This window comes from Callithrix jacchus, chromosome 6 (genome assembly GCF_049354715.1).
Source record: "Callithrix jacchus isolate 240 chromosome 6, calJac240_pri, whole genome shotgun sequence".
NCBI lineage: Eukaryota > Metazoa > Chordata > Mammalia > Primates > Cebidae > Callithrix > Callithrix jacchus.
Genome location: NC_133507.1, coordinates 12,322,394 through 12,336,021, shown reverse-complemented (window position 1 = coordinate 12,336,021; position 13,628 = coordinate 12,322,394). Strand labels below are relative to the sequence as shown.

The following is a 13,628-nucleotide window of genomic DNA, read 5'->3' as shown; positions in this document are numbered from 1 at the left end:
GTGCCGGCCTGAGCTGCATTGGCGTATAAATTAAAAGCTGTAAATCTAGTGAAGTCTAATTAGAGACCAAATTTCTCATTTATCTTATTTTCACAGGACTGTAAGCACTGATAGATAATCAACGAAGGGCTAAAACTTTTTAACATTAAAAAACTATTTTATCTATTTCAGGATTCAGGTGACTGATTATAATTCCGATCCAATTACTGTAAAAGGTCATATGTGAAATGAAGTTCTTTCAGACACTCTAAGTTTTATTTTATAAGTTTGCATACAGCCCACTACCACCCTCATCCCCAAAAGCAAATATAAATACATTATTCAAGACTGACTTTAATGGTGTCTTAGAGTAACCTTGGTGCTAAACTGTGTGTTTAATAGACTACTGCATTAACTGGAAGGAGTAAAGATGGATTTCGATGCTTTGTGGGAGATTCTTCAGGAAGCAAAATTAAGCCTTCATGGGTGTCTAAGGTGACAATTGTTCATTGTTGTTTCAAATTGGCTGTTGCCATCTTGCTTTACCCAATGTCTAAGAAAACATGCATATAAAGCCTTCAAATGAAAGGATTTGTCAAGCCTAATCTTCCTCAGTTCACTGCTGTAGAACTACTCTGCTGAAATTACTCTCGAGTGGCTCAAGCTTGGTTTCACTATATTTAATCAAACTACTTTAAAAAACATTCCTTTTTCCTGTTCTTCAAGTTATGACACAAAGATATGATCCAACCACAGCTTTTGATGTACAAATGCTTACATGAATTAATGCTCACATAATGCTCACATGAATTTGCACCTTATCAGCAAAATTAAAAATTTTCTTGCTAAACATAGGGAGACTCATAGGTTCCAATTTGCAAAGCTGTTACTATTGTGTTATGACACAATAATATATATAATAATAATATATATTGTGTTATAACACTTTGGTGTCATTATTACTTTAAAGATCTTATGAAAGTGATGTGTTCTGTGAATGCTAATTTTGTAAATAAAATACTATAATCGGAGAACAAGTTATGAATGGAATTCAACAAGAAGGCCTCATGCCTGTAATAAAGACGTAACCCCCTTTTTTCTTGGTATTGTGAGTCAAGTTTCAGCATTGATTAAACCACAGAAGAACACCACAAAGTGAATTGCTGAGCAGATTGAATGTTCTGAACTTTTTGCTTTCTTAATTTTGTCATGAATTCAGATCTCCTAAAACTCTTGATCACAGACTCTGCAGGGAAAGTGCCATGTTAGGTTGCTTGTCCCCTGAAGCAAATGAAAAAGATGTTCTATTTTTTTTTTTCACCCTTAAAGGAGCACTGATTTCCTGACAGCGTGTTTGTTTCTTTTTTTGCAAGCATTCCAAGCTCAAGAACTAACTCACTGTACCCAGCTTAACAAAAATCAGTCTGTATTCATGAATTGCTGGGCCTTTCAAGTGGAATGGGCTGCTAGATCTTAACCGGGGACATTGCACTTGCATTGAAATGGTGCAGATGGTTTTCCACTTAAGTCTCTGGCAGGGAACATGGAACCTGTCCCTTGCTTTCAGTTTCTTTAGCCGAGCAGCAAAAGCAATAGCGAAAGACACTATTTTGGCTTTATTTTGGGCTATCACTCTCCTTGCAGAAAGACCCTGGGGAATTCTTTGAGTAGAAAAACTAGGATGAGATCACAGAGCTCCCTGGTCACCGATCTTCTGGGAACAAGAGTTTTTATATTCGATTGTTGACAAGCATGATCCACAGTGACTAGACAGACACCTAAGGCTTTCTGCTTTAATGATCTCTGAGAGGGCTCTGAGGCTGAAACTTAAATTCTGCTGTTAAAAATAGGTTCTTTTGAATTACAAATTTCCTTCCCTACACAAATACAAACATCTTTTAAATTCAACAAGCTACTCTCACTCATAGTGTGTCAACATAGAGCTGCCTCAGATCTTGTTCAAGGGCTGGTGGAGGGCATGGGTGAGTGTGATTTTCTTGGAGGGTGGAGAGGTGGGGCCTGAGCAAGGATCACTCCCCCATTGGAGGAGGCAGAACAGGGCTGTGCTTCAAAGCCTCAGCTCAGAAGGCAACAAGCAATGAAACTCAAACCTGTCTCTTCCACTCGTTCTCTGGTGTCGGCAAGTCTCTCAACCTTTCTTAACTGGCATTTTCTCCGCTTTTTCTTATCCATCCATATTCTCATGACTTTATATCTTATTTGATTGCAGGAAACCAGTAAATATTTTTCTTTCCTTTTTTTTTCTTTTTTCAGATTTGATCTGAAAATCTGATGATGTTCCCCAAACTCCTATATTCAAAAGTTGTATCCGTATCTCTACTTAGACACATTCATTCATTTATTTTTTTCATTGACTGTTGAATACCCACAATATGCTACCCACTGTACCAGGCATTAGAGGCTTTATAATGAAAAACACAAAATACTTTTCCTTGTAGCACTTAACGTTCTAGTGGGGGATATAAACAAGCAAACAGAAATCTAATGCAATTTCAAAAAGGGATATATTCTAAGAAAAAATGGAAGTGAAACTAGAAAAAGTGATTGAGCATGGTATTTGGGTTAATGTATCAGTAAGCAGAGATCTGAAGTAAGCAGGGGGCAGCCCAGTATCTAATGGATATCAGAAATGGAACACGTTGAGCAGGGCACTGGTGATGCTTGTTTCCCCAGTTTTCTCCTCCCGCCACATATAAACCTCCTCCTCTCCTGATTTTCTCATCTCAGTCAATGACAATACTCTACGTGTCAGGCCTAGAAGTCTAGGAATCTTTTTTTATTTTTTGTTTTTATTCTTTTTTTTTTTTTTTTTTTCTAGAGTAGGTCTTCATGTCCAGTTCCTGTCACGGAGCTCCTAGGACTGACATGGCAAGGGCAAAGCGTTCTTGTTGTGAATGTGTTTATGAACCAAATATTTATCAGGTGCTTACCATATGTCACATACTCTACTGGCACATTCAATGGTGACTGAAATAAACAAGGTCTTCTTCTCATGCAGTTGACAGGCTCTCAAAAGAAGACAGAGAAATTAACAAAGAGCACTGGTGTAGCAGGGGAAGTAAAATATGAAGTGACTTCCCACAGGGAACACCTAATGACTTCTGGAGAAGAGGATCAAGAGGATCTTGTAAGGGAATTCTATTTGATCATCCTACTTGAAGAATAATGAATGGAAGATCAGGTCTATAAATCCAGGTAAACTAGACTGGGTGATGACAGAAAAATGTGATGGCTAGAAGCAAGAGGAGAGGAAGAAAAAAATAAGTGGAGATGGAGAGGAGGAAGAGACTGGGGGTGAAGTTAATTTGGGGGTGAAATGAAGACTTTAGTTGAGAATGTAAAACAGGAACCTGAAGAAGGGCATGTCTTTGGTAGACATTTGTAGAAAGGGAATGGTCCCATGTAGCAAGCTCCCATGTGGTCATATGCGAAAACCTGTGTCCAACTTTATGCACCTGATGATCCAACTAACCAGCCTTCTTTTGCAAAACTTTCTGCCAGTTGCTGCCGTATCACTGTACCCTCTTCATTCTTTTTCTGTTTCTTTTTTTTTTTAAACTATCATTTGTCACTTGTTCCACCTTCTCCTACCCTTGCAAAAAACCTTACAAACACAACTTCAGCCAGGTCAATGTTAACATTGATATGTTCAGTTATATGATGTGATGAGAATGGGAATGTACCTCTGTGGTCTTCCTTCCAAAAACACATTATCCTAGTCTAACCATGAGAAAAACTTTAGACAAACCCCAAATGACTGATTTTCTACAAAATTCCTAACCAGTCCTCCCCAATGAGTCAATGTGATTAAAAAACAAAAAACAATGAAGAATCTCTAACAGCCAAGATGAACCTAAAAGGACATGACAACTGATGGTAATGGGTATTCTGGAACAGAAAAAGGACATTAAGTAAAACCTAAGGAAATCTGAATAAACTATGGACTTCAGTGAATCATGACATGTCAATATTGGCTCATTAATTTAAAATAATGCACCATAGTTATGCAAGGCGTTAATAATAGAACTGGGTGCAGGGTATATAGAAACCTTTCCTAGTATCTTCACATTTTTCTGCAAATCTAAAACAGTCCAGCGAGCACTTAAAATGTGGGTCTGTGCTCAGGCAAGAAGTTGGAATGGGAAACTTAAATTTTAAAATAAACTTAAAAAATTGTTTTAGATTTGCAGAAAATTGTTCAAATACCCATAGGTTTTAAAAGTTATTTTTAAGGACTTCAAAAATGCTCTTCCTGTTACTTCCCCCAATACATCTCATTGCCTAATTAGTGCTACTAAACCGTAAGTCCTTCCATGCGTTATTCTAAATAATGGAAAGTAGATGCCCACTGCATGACATAGTCCGTTAAAACGTCTCAGCTTGGCATTTACGGCCTGTTGTGATATATCCTTCATCTTTCTTTCCTTTTTCCTTTTTTTTTTTTAAAGTTTCCTTATTTATTTATTTTTTTGTGAGACAGAGTCTCACTCTGTCACCTAGGCTGGAGTACAGTGGCATGATCTCGGCTCACTGCAACCTCTGCCTCCCAGGTTCAAGGAATTCTCCTGCCTCAGCCTCCCGAGTAGCTGGGACTACAGGCACCCACCACCACACCCAGCTAATTTTTCTATTTTTAGCAGAGATGGAGTTTCACCATGTTGTTCAGGCTGGTTTCTAACTCCTGGCCTCAGGTGATCCGCCCACCTTGGCGTTCCAAAGTGCTGGGATTACAGGCATGAGGCACCACACCCCGCCCATCTTTCTTTTCTTATCTGTTTCCCTATTTCTTTACACAAGCATCTCAGGGTCACTCTTGCCACATCACACCAGGTGTCACTGTCTCATGGACTATCTTATCCCCCCCAGAGACTGTCAAAGTCTGTCTTTGTGCCTCCTGTCCGTCATGTATGTGTCACACATTCTTGCTGCAGGATGAATAAGTAAACTCACCTTTTCTCTGTTTCTGGCAACCCTCCTCGCCAATTTTGTACTCATACTTCTTCTGTTACATTGTCCTCTCCTCCTAATTCTGGCTTTCAAAATCTAACTCATCCTTCACCATCTACCTTGGAGATACAAGCAGAATAAGACTGACCTACGCTTAAACTCTGGTATTGCATTTTAATATTTAATAAAATTAGCAAACCTATTTTTTAAGTTTCTAATTGCTTAGAGTGAAATGGGGATTTGGTCGGAATTAAATGAAACATAATATTCATCGTAAATTCTTAGAACATAACAGGTCTTTAAAATTTACTTAAAAATTCTTATTCATAGGTCTACGATCCCCTCCCCCCATCCTGCTCCATCAGTTGACTCCACGATTTTTTTTTTGTTTGTGTCTCCTGCATATTACTTTTCAAATTTCCCTTTGCCCGTGGTTATTTGTGTCCTTCTACGACACTGAGCAATAACCCAACCTCTCTGTGTCTTCGTTTCCTTCTCTGTACAATGAGGATAATGATAGTGACTCTGTCGAAGGATTCCTTAAAGATTAAATGAGTTTTGTATGGTGCACTTAGCATGGCATGAAATTAGTGCTAGATAAGTGTTTTTAGTTATTATATCATTATTATCATTTCATCTGCCAAGACAGGAGGTATTAGAACCTATTTATCTTTATATTTTCTGCTGTGCCAAGAAAAAGAAATACCATGATTGTAGTAGGTGTTTAACGAAGGCAAGGCAGAATGGAATCTGATGCAGTCTTTGTGGATGGCCATAGTCCTTTTTGTCTGTGAGGAGGAAAATACAGATCAATAGAACCAATGACTGAGGCCATGGACCATTACTCTGCAGAGAACGTGAGGAAGAATAAACACTGAAGGGGGAGTCATGCGGGAAGAAGAGAACACAGATAGAGTTACCAGGAGCAAAAGTGCTGAGAATGAGCTGCATTAAATAATGCAGCTGTTATTGGTGCCTGATGAATAAATGAACAACACTAATGTAACTTCATGCATACTCATAGAAACATTCCCCCGAAGGATAAATTGCTAGAAAACATCATCTGATATACTAATGTGGAACGTTCAACATCAGACAAAGTCTCCCAAATTGGAAGTCTAAGTAAAGTCTTCACATGGAAGTATGACTTGATTTTATTTAATCATTTGGTTATTTTCATTATCCTGGGTGATTAAATAACTCATATTGGAAGTACTGGTGTAAGCAATGCTGGTGTGCTGCAGAAACACTGCATAGTAGCCACATACTTCCAAAAGTAAACGTAAAATTAAATATCTCGTCATCTATTAGTGATCATTTTTCTACTGTATAGTTCAAGCTGTAATGGACAGTCCAGAAATGTTCCAGTGGACCTTAGATTTTATTTCTTCTTACTTGTTTTTATTGTCTTCTATCTGTGACCTTTGAACCAGGATAATAGCCTAAAACATAATTGCAATAGACCTTGTAAATTAGAAATACGACCCACGTGTTTCCATTTTTGGACAAAGGATAAAAGTGTGTTTGAGTGGCTTTTTGTTTTGTTTTTCATCAAGTTAGAGTCTAGAAATCTGTATTTGTCGTCTGTAGTAAGTCATTAGCATGTTCCAAAGTCAGAGGAAGAACCTACATTTTCTCAAACCGTTTAAAAAGAGGCAGGGTTATTATCTGAAAAATCCAAGCCAGATATGGAAGCAGCGTCAGACTGCCCTGAAAGAGGTGATGTGAAGAGCCCCATTACTTTTATGGGCTTGACCTGATCTCTCATAAAACTTTCCTCCGTGATTTCTCAGTACACTACGAATCCTGTAGGCACCCTGAAAGGGAAATGAAACTCTTCCAGCTTGGATTTAAACTTGACCCCAAAGCATATATGTTTACTGGTCTCATAAACCCAATGCAACCATAGCATTCTTGACTCAAAATCAGGGCAGTGACAAAGGGTGATTTGTCACCGGTGGTGACATCATTGTGGTCACCGAGAGCATCATGGCCTGTCTTAGCATGTCCTTTGCAGGGGAGCACACACCATCCACGCCAGGGAATAGGTAGACACATGGCCCCCGTTAGCAGTTTGCCAAGGTCCTATTGAGAGGCAACAGGTAAAATGATTTGGAATTCTTGGAGCTGCTTCCTGAGGTAGTGCCTTGAATCACCAAATAACAGGCAATTAAAAGTCAGGTCATGTTTGTGGGACATGATGTCTCTCATTCAACAGTTCTAACCCAGGACATGAGAGAGTTCTATGGGTTGGGTTTTGGATTTTGAATTTATCTATAGTACCTAAAACCTAACTTCTTTTTTTTTTTTTACTTTCCTCCCCCACTAGTTCTGCAAAAAGTAAGTATAGAAGAAAAAGGGGTGGGCAGGTCTTGGAGAACCACAGGAGCTGAAGATAGCTCACCACATTTCAGGGTCTCATCATTAGCTTCTGCCCCCACCATGCCGTTACCAGAATACAGGGTTCCGGAGGAGGACAATGGGTACCAGGCAGGAGACATTTGCCCCAAGAGGCAACGTCACTTCATTTTAAAAGTGAGTCCATCCACCTTCCCAGCAAGGGTGCCTACCACGGGCTCCCTCAGAGAGGATTTTGAAGTAAGGTGGTTAGCAACTTCCCCTTCCTCCTTCATTCCTGGTGCATCCCATCGCCACCCCCACTCCCACTCCATCTCCTCCTGGCAGCCTCGGCCAAGTTTGTTGCTTGCAGCAGAAAGACTCAAACGTTTTCGTGATCCGACGGTTTTCAAACAGTCTCGGCTCCTGTGAGCCTTACCAGCTGTGACTAATAGCCAAGAGAAGGGAGAAAGAAGCTTCTAGGGCCTGCAGGCTTCAGACAGGCAGGCTCTGGGGGAAACAAGAGAAAGCCATTAACTAACCACTGTGTTATCTTGATTCTCTCGGAGAAAGGAGCCAGGGACGCCTAATGAACTAGCCTTAACGTTTCAAACTGAATGTGCCTCTGGGAGCTCTGCTAGAACAAACAGTGTGACAGATCAATGCTTGGTTCCTATATCAAGAGAAAAGGTTATTCGCTCCTCTAAGGAATTAGAGGATTAGTATATCTCTATGAGATACTTTCTCTTTTAAAATGTAACTTTTCTTCGTATGTGAAGGTATGAGTGGTGCAAAGTGGATGGGAGGGTGTGCCTACGTGTGGAAGCGTTTAAACATACTGGTTTTAAAGTTCATTACTACAGGAGATACTCCTGTAAGATCTAATAGCTTTTCTTTTTTTACTCTTTCAATTTTTTTTTGTTGTCGTTGCTCCACACCAGGTAGATATTTCAAATAAAATCATACAGCCTTCAATTCCTGAGCCCCAGACAGGGGTCAAGGAGCAAGTTTGCAAAGCTCACCTTTGCGGTTCAAAAATTCCTCTTGCGGCTACTAGCTGGAGATTTTCAAAAGGTGACTAGGTTTTCTAGCCAAATCCTCCAAACTGTTCATTTTCTGGGAAGCTTAACTGCATCAGCTATCATTTTGAAGAATTTCTTGATATGAAGTGATGTAAAATATAAAATTCTTATCTTGTCAGTCAGTAATGGCTGAGATTGAAGTGTGCTTTATAAGTGTCCCTTGTGTGGGTGACTGATGGGAATACCAATTGTACCCCTGTAGAAAATTTAGGTCTTGGGTTCCTAAATTTTAAAAGAAAGAAGAAAAAACAAAAAAGAAAGAGAAAATAGTTTGAATCAATGTCCCAGTTCAGAAAGCCCCAGTTCAGGTCAGATTCACATATGAACTCTGCTTATATTTTTTAAGTTTATTTTATTTTTAATTGATCAATAATAACTTCCATTTGCCTGTAATCCCAGCACTTTGGGAGGTTGAGGATGGAGGATCACCTGAGGTCAGGAGTTCAAGACCAGCCCGACCAACATAGTGAAACCTCATCTCTACTAAAAATACAAAAATTAGCCAGGCGCAGTGGCATATGCTTGTAATCCCAGTTACTTGAGAGGCTGAGGCAGGAGAATAGCTTAAACTCAGGAGGCGGAGGTTGCAGTGAGCCGAGATTGGGCCATCGCACTCCAGCCTGGGCAAAAGAGTTAGACTCCATCTTAAAAAACAAGAAACAAACCTTTCATTTGAATTAGGTTACAGAGATTGTTTGGGGTACTCATTTTTGTCAAGCAGGGTATCTTCTACGTGTAGTACTTTGGCAATTTACTTTAGTAAACAGATGTGAGAACAGGTTCTTACCCTTCCCTTTACCTCATTCTCTCTTAAATTCCCAAGTGCACTTTCAGAATTACAACCTAAACTGAGTTCTCTAAAAGTGAAAGACAGTGACCTATGAGTACATACAGCAGCCCCCTTTCCTGTCTCTTATCCATTCACATGCCCACCTATGTTGCCAAGCTCATTTCTAGGGAGTAGTCTAATGTATAGTCAGTATTTCTGTAAGACCTTACCTTGAATCCTTAAAAAGTGCATACTTCGGTCCAGCAAGTACTATTCCCATAATTTTTCTGAGAAAATAATCAAGGATACATGCAGAACTTTACCTATGGGAATATTCATTGCAATAGTAATAATGTTAGAATATGCACTTCCAAACTAATTACTGTATCCCTGCCCATATTAGGGAATCATTGTCCTAAAAAGTTTATTTTTCTTTTATTTAATACTATGTGCCTGCAGAAAAAAAAAACAAAAACAAACAAACAAAAAAACAAAACAAAAAAAACTGGTTTTTCATATAAAATTAAGAAGTAGGAAATTTAGGTAAATCTCTTTTGAATTATTATAGTGTATTAGACTGCTCAGTCTGCCATAACAAAATACTACAGATTTGGTGGTTTAATAACAAATTTATTTCTCACAGATCTGGAGGATGGAAGGCCCACAATAAGGTGCTGACAAGGTAGGTTTCATTCTGAGGCCTCTTCTGATGACTTGTGATTGGCCACCATCTTTCTGTATGCTAGGATAACCTTTTTATGCATGCTGGGCTTGGGGAGAGGGAGAAAGAAAGGGAGTGTCCTCTCTGGAGCTCTTGTGTATCTTTTAATAAGGGCACTAATTCTGTTGGATCAGCGTCCCACTCCTATAACCTAAATTAACCTGACTTCCTTAGCTGCCCAATCTCCAAATATAGACACAGTAGGGGTTAGGGTTTCAACATATAAGTTTTATGGGGGACACAAACATTCAGTTCATAATATAGAGTTTTCTAGTTAGTGGAAGTTTGTATTAATGAAATATTTACATAAAAATTTCAAAGACATTTCACTGAGTATCACATAAGATTGCATAGTTAGGTCATAGAAACTTTACACCAATAACCTGAAGAAAGTTCTGTTGCTTCCACACACCATTAATATGCCAGGGCTTTACCCTTAAATGGCTGAGCCACAGAACCAAGGTTCACTGCATTTCTACCTCTTGATTTCTCCGTCTTTAAAGAGACAGGATTAAACCAGATGTGTTCTTACATTTCTTTAATCTCTAATTTTCGTGCATCTGTTACTATTTTTTGTGGTTCAATATTCTCATACCCATGATACAACTGTCAGAAATGATAATGTGACAAATAACGTATTTTACAAAATTTATAGCTATAAAAATTGCATGCACAAATAATTTATGCATGTGTTCTTATTTTCTCACCAAGTTCATTTACACAAATCATTCTGGATTGTTGTTAGCTTTCAATAGAATAAAATATATACAATTTTCTGTAGTTTGACCCTTGAGGTTAGAGGCCCAAAGAATGAAAAATAATTTGAAGGCGAAATTGAATCCACATTTGGAATTTCAGCAAGAACAGGAACAAGGAGGAAGATTCCAGGGATATAATGCAACTCATATTTATGGATGTAATATTATAAAGCATATTTCAAACTGTGAGTATTATCAATATTCTTCATGTAATATTTATTACCTAGTAATTTCCTCCATATACACCATAAAATACTGATGGTTTTGTCTGATGAGATGTAAGTGCCAATTATATAAAAAAGTTGATAGGGACATAAAACTAAAAAAAAAAAATAGAGGTATAAATAGCAGATTTTACTTCAACAGGTTTTGAAAAATATCAAAAGTTAAAGGTTATCAACTCCGGTTTGACTTTTGGGTTCTTCTTTCGTCAACTAGATTTATAAGTGAACAAAGCACTGCCGAGTACGTTGAAGGAGTTGAAACAAGGCCTCAGAAGGGGAGGTGACGCCGTACTGGGTGAAATCATCCCTGGAGCATAATCTAGAAAATGTTCCAAGAATCTCAGAGACTGAAGTTTCCATTCAATCGTTTAGTGTTTTAATACATAATGACCATGAAAGACTCTCATTAAACAATTGCCATTAATATTCTCCACTGGGCATACATGGCTCAACTCTACAAAGCTTTCTGGGTGTGTCTTTTCATGTACTATTTTTAAATTTTTTTTTTTTTTTTTTAGACAGAGTTTCACTCTTGTTACCCAGGCTGGAGGGCAATGGCGCAATCTCTGCTCACCGCAACCTCCGCCTCCTGGGTTCAGGTAATTCTCCTGCCTCAGCCTCCTGAGTAGCTGGGATTACAGGCACGCGCCACCATGCCCAGCTAATTTTTTGTATCTTTAGTAGAGACGGAGTTTCACCATGTTGACCAGGATTGTCTCGATATCTTGACCTCGTGATCCACCCGCCTCAGCCTCCCAAAGTGCTGGGATTACAGGCTTGAGCCACCGCACCCAGCCTAAAGTGTTTTATAAGTCTTTTTACATCCTGTTTCTTTCTGCATCCCAAGATTGACTGGAATGCAATCAAAGTTCCAGTCACGACATATTTCATGCTACAACCCATGCACTTTTAAGCCACACTAGACTAAATTAGATCTGAAGAGAGTAAAAATCTGAAAATCAATGAAGACAAAAACAAAACACTTCTATAATGGCAAAATAGGTTAATTTTAAGGTTGAGGACACATGTAGAAATAATGCTCTCAAGATAAAGCTATGTCCAAAAGAAGTTTAATCTTGACAACTATTTACAGAAATGAGGCTGAGTTGACAACCAGTTTGGACAGGCCCAAGCGGAAGCAGACGATGTATACTTTATCCTTTTATGCTATTTACACAACTTCCATTTTACACATAATTGCCAGTTATCATCTCGATTTAATAGTTGGCAAAACTGGATATATATTTCATGATGCCCCGGTAAAGTGGAGATTGGGAGAAAGACTGAGGCTTTGCAATCATACAGATGTGGGCTTAAGTAATCCCATTCTGGAGCAGCGATAGGATTGGGAGAGTGAATTCTGCCAACTCCTCCAGCCCTGGTTCTTCTTGTTTTACATGTCTCAAGTTAAATTCTTCCTTCTCATTGAAACCTCCAATATCACTCAACCTTAAAAAACTTCTAATCTCTCTTTATGATATCATTCTATTTTATTTTTATCTTTAACAGTTATTACTAGGTGTGATTTTTTTTTTAATTTTTAATTTTTTTTGTGTGTGTGGGAGGGTTGTCACTCTGTTGCTCAGATTGGAGGGCCATCTGGCTCGCTGCAACCTCTGCCTTCTGGGCTCAAGCGATTCTCCTGCTGTGGTCTCTGGAGTAGCTAGGATTACAGGCGCACACCACCACGCCTGGATACATTTTGTATTTTTAGTAGAGATGGGTTTTGCCATGTTGGCCAGGCTGGTCTCCAACTCCTGACCTCTAGTGATCTGCCCACCTTGGCCTCCCAAAATGCTGGGATTACAGGTGCGAGTCACTACACCTGGCCACTAGCTATTTTAATTTGTTTATTTTCTGTCTTTCCCCACTGAAATCTAAACATTGTGAAAGCAAGACCCTTCTCTGCCTTGTGTACCCCAACTCCCAATGCCTAGAATACTAGCTGGCACCCAGTAGGTTCTCGGCACATGTTTGTTACAGGAATCCTGAATGAGTAAGTGAATCATCTTTTGTTGCCTCATCTCTTACTTGGGTATGACATTGCCTACTTCAGAACTCTTCACAGCACATGCTAGGAAGTCCAATTTTAAATGATTTATCTAAGAAGTGCCCAGGTAATACATTCTTTCTTTTCCCTACCGGCTCCCTGTGTTTATTTTTTGATTGCATTTAATGAGAGATTTAAAAATCTTCGTGAGTTGAACTTTTGGCATCTTCACTTTTCCTTAATGCTAAATACATAACGCCTGGTTCTGCTTTGATTCCTGACAACCCTGCACCTACCTCCTTCCCAGGAAATCACTGTTTGGATTCTGTGACTTATTTTATCCAATGTGTGTCTACTTGTCTTGGTGGTTTTGCTTCCAAGAGAGAGATACCTCTTACGTTTGTTTGTGTGTGTGTGTGTGTGTGTGTGTGTGTGTGTGTTGTTTTTCTTTGTTTTTCCTTTTTTTTTTTTCCTAAGAGAAGATAATCAGGTTCTCATGTTACTACTAAGTGTTCTAGTAGATGGAAAAAGGTTGCCACATGAGGTCATTGCTGTGTGGATGAACTTGTAGACACTGACATATCAGAGAGCATCTAAAGGAAATATTATAGGGGCCATCAGGGCCGTTTCAAATTTCCTGATTGCATATATTAGAACAGGATAAGCTCCAATTACTGGAGTGCTTGCTTCAATATAATGGAGAATAGGAGCTGCATGTGGATTCCAATCTCTCTGCGCAGCCAAGTGTATCCAAAAATATAAAAATAAAGTTAGCTATCTATAGTTGGAAGATCAGGAGA

At 38.9% G+C, this 13,628-nt stretch overlaps 1 protein-coding gene across 19 annotated transcripts in view; it reads left to right on the top strand.

Annotated features, from left to right (window-relative positions):
* The window catches only part of LOC128932316 (uncharacterized), a 455,935-nt gene that overhangs the window by 235,755 nt on the left and 206,552 nt on the right, over nt 1-13,628 (top strand). For 15 of the 19 annotated variants that reach the window (XR_013536601.1, XR_013536602.1, XR_013536600.1 and 12 more), the window contains 3 exons: nt 2,999-3,195; nt 9,779-9,817; nt 10,638-10,799. The gene's annotated coding sequence lies outside the window, so the exon portion shown is untranslated. Of the gene's footprint in view, nt 1-381; nt 475-2,998; nt 7,483-8,225; nt 8,359-9,778; nt 9,818-10,637; nt 10,800-13,628 lie in introns of all 19 variants that reach the window. The other 4 variants (XR_013536603.1, XR_013536598.1, XR_013536606.1 and 1 more) reach the window with 4 other exon arrangements.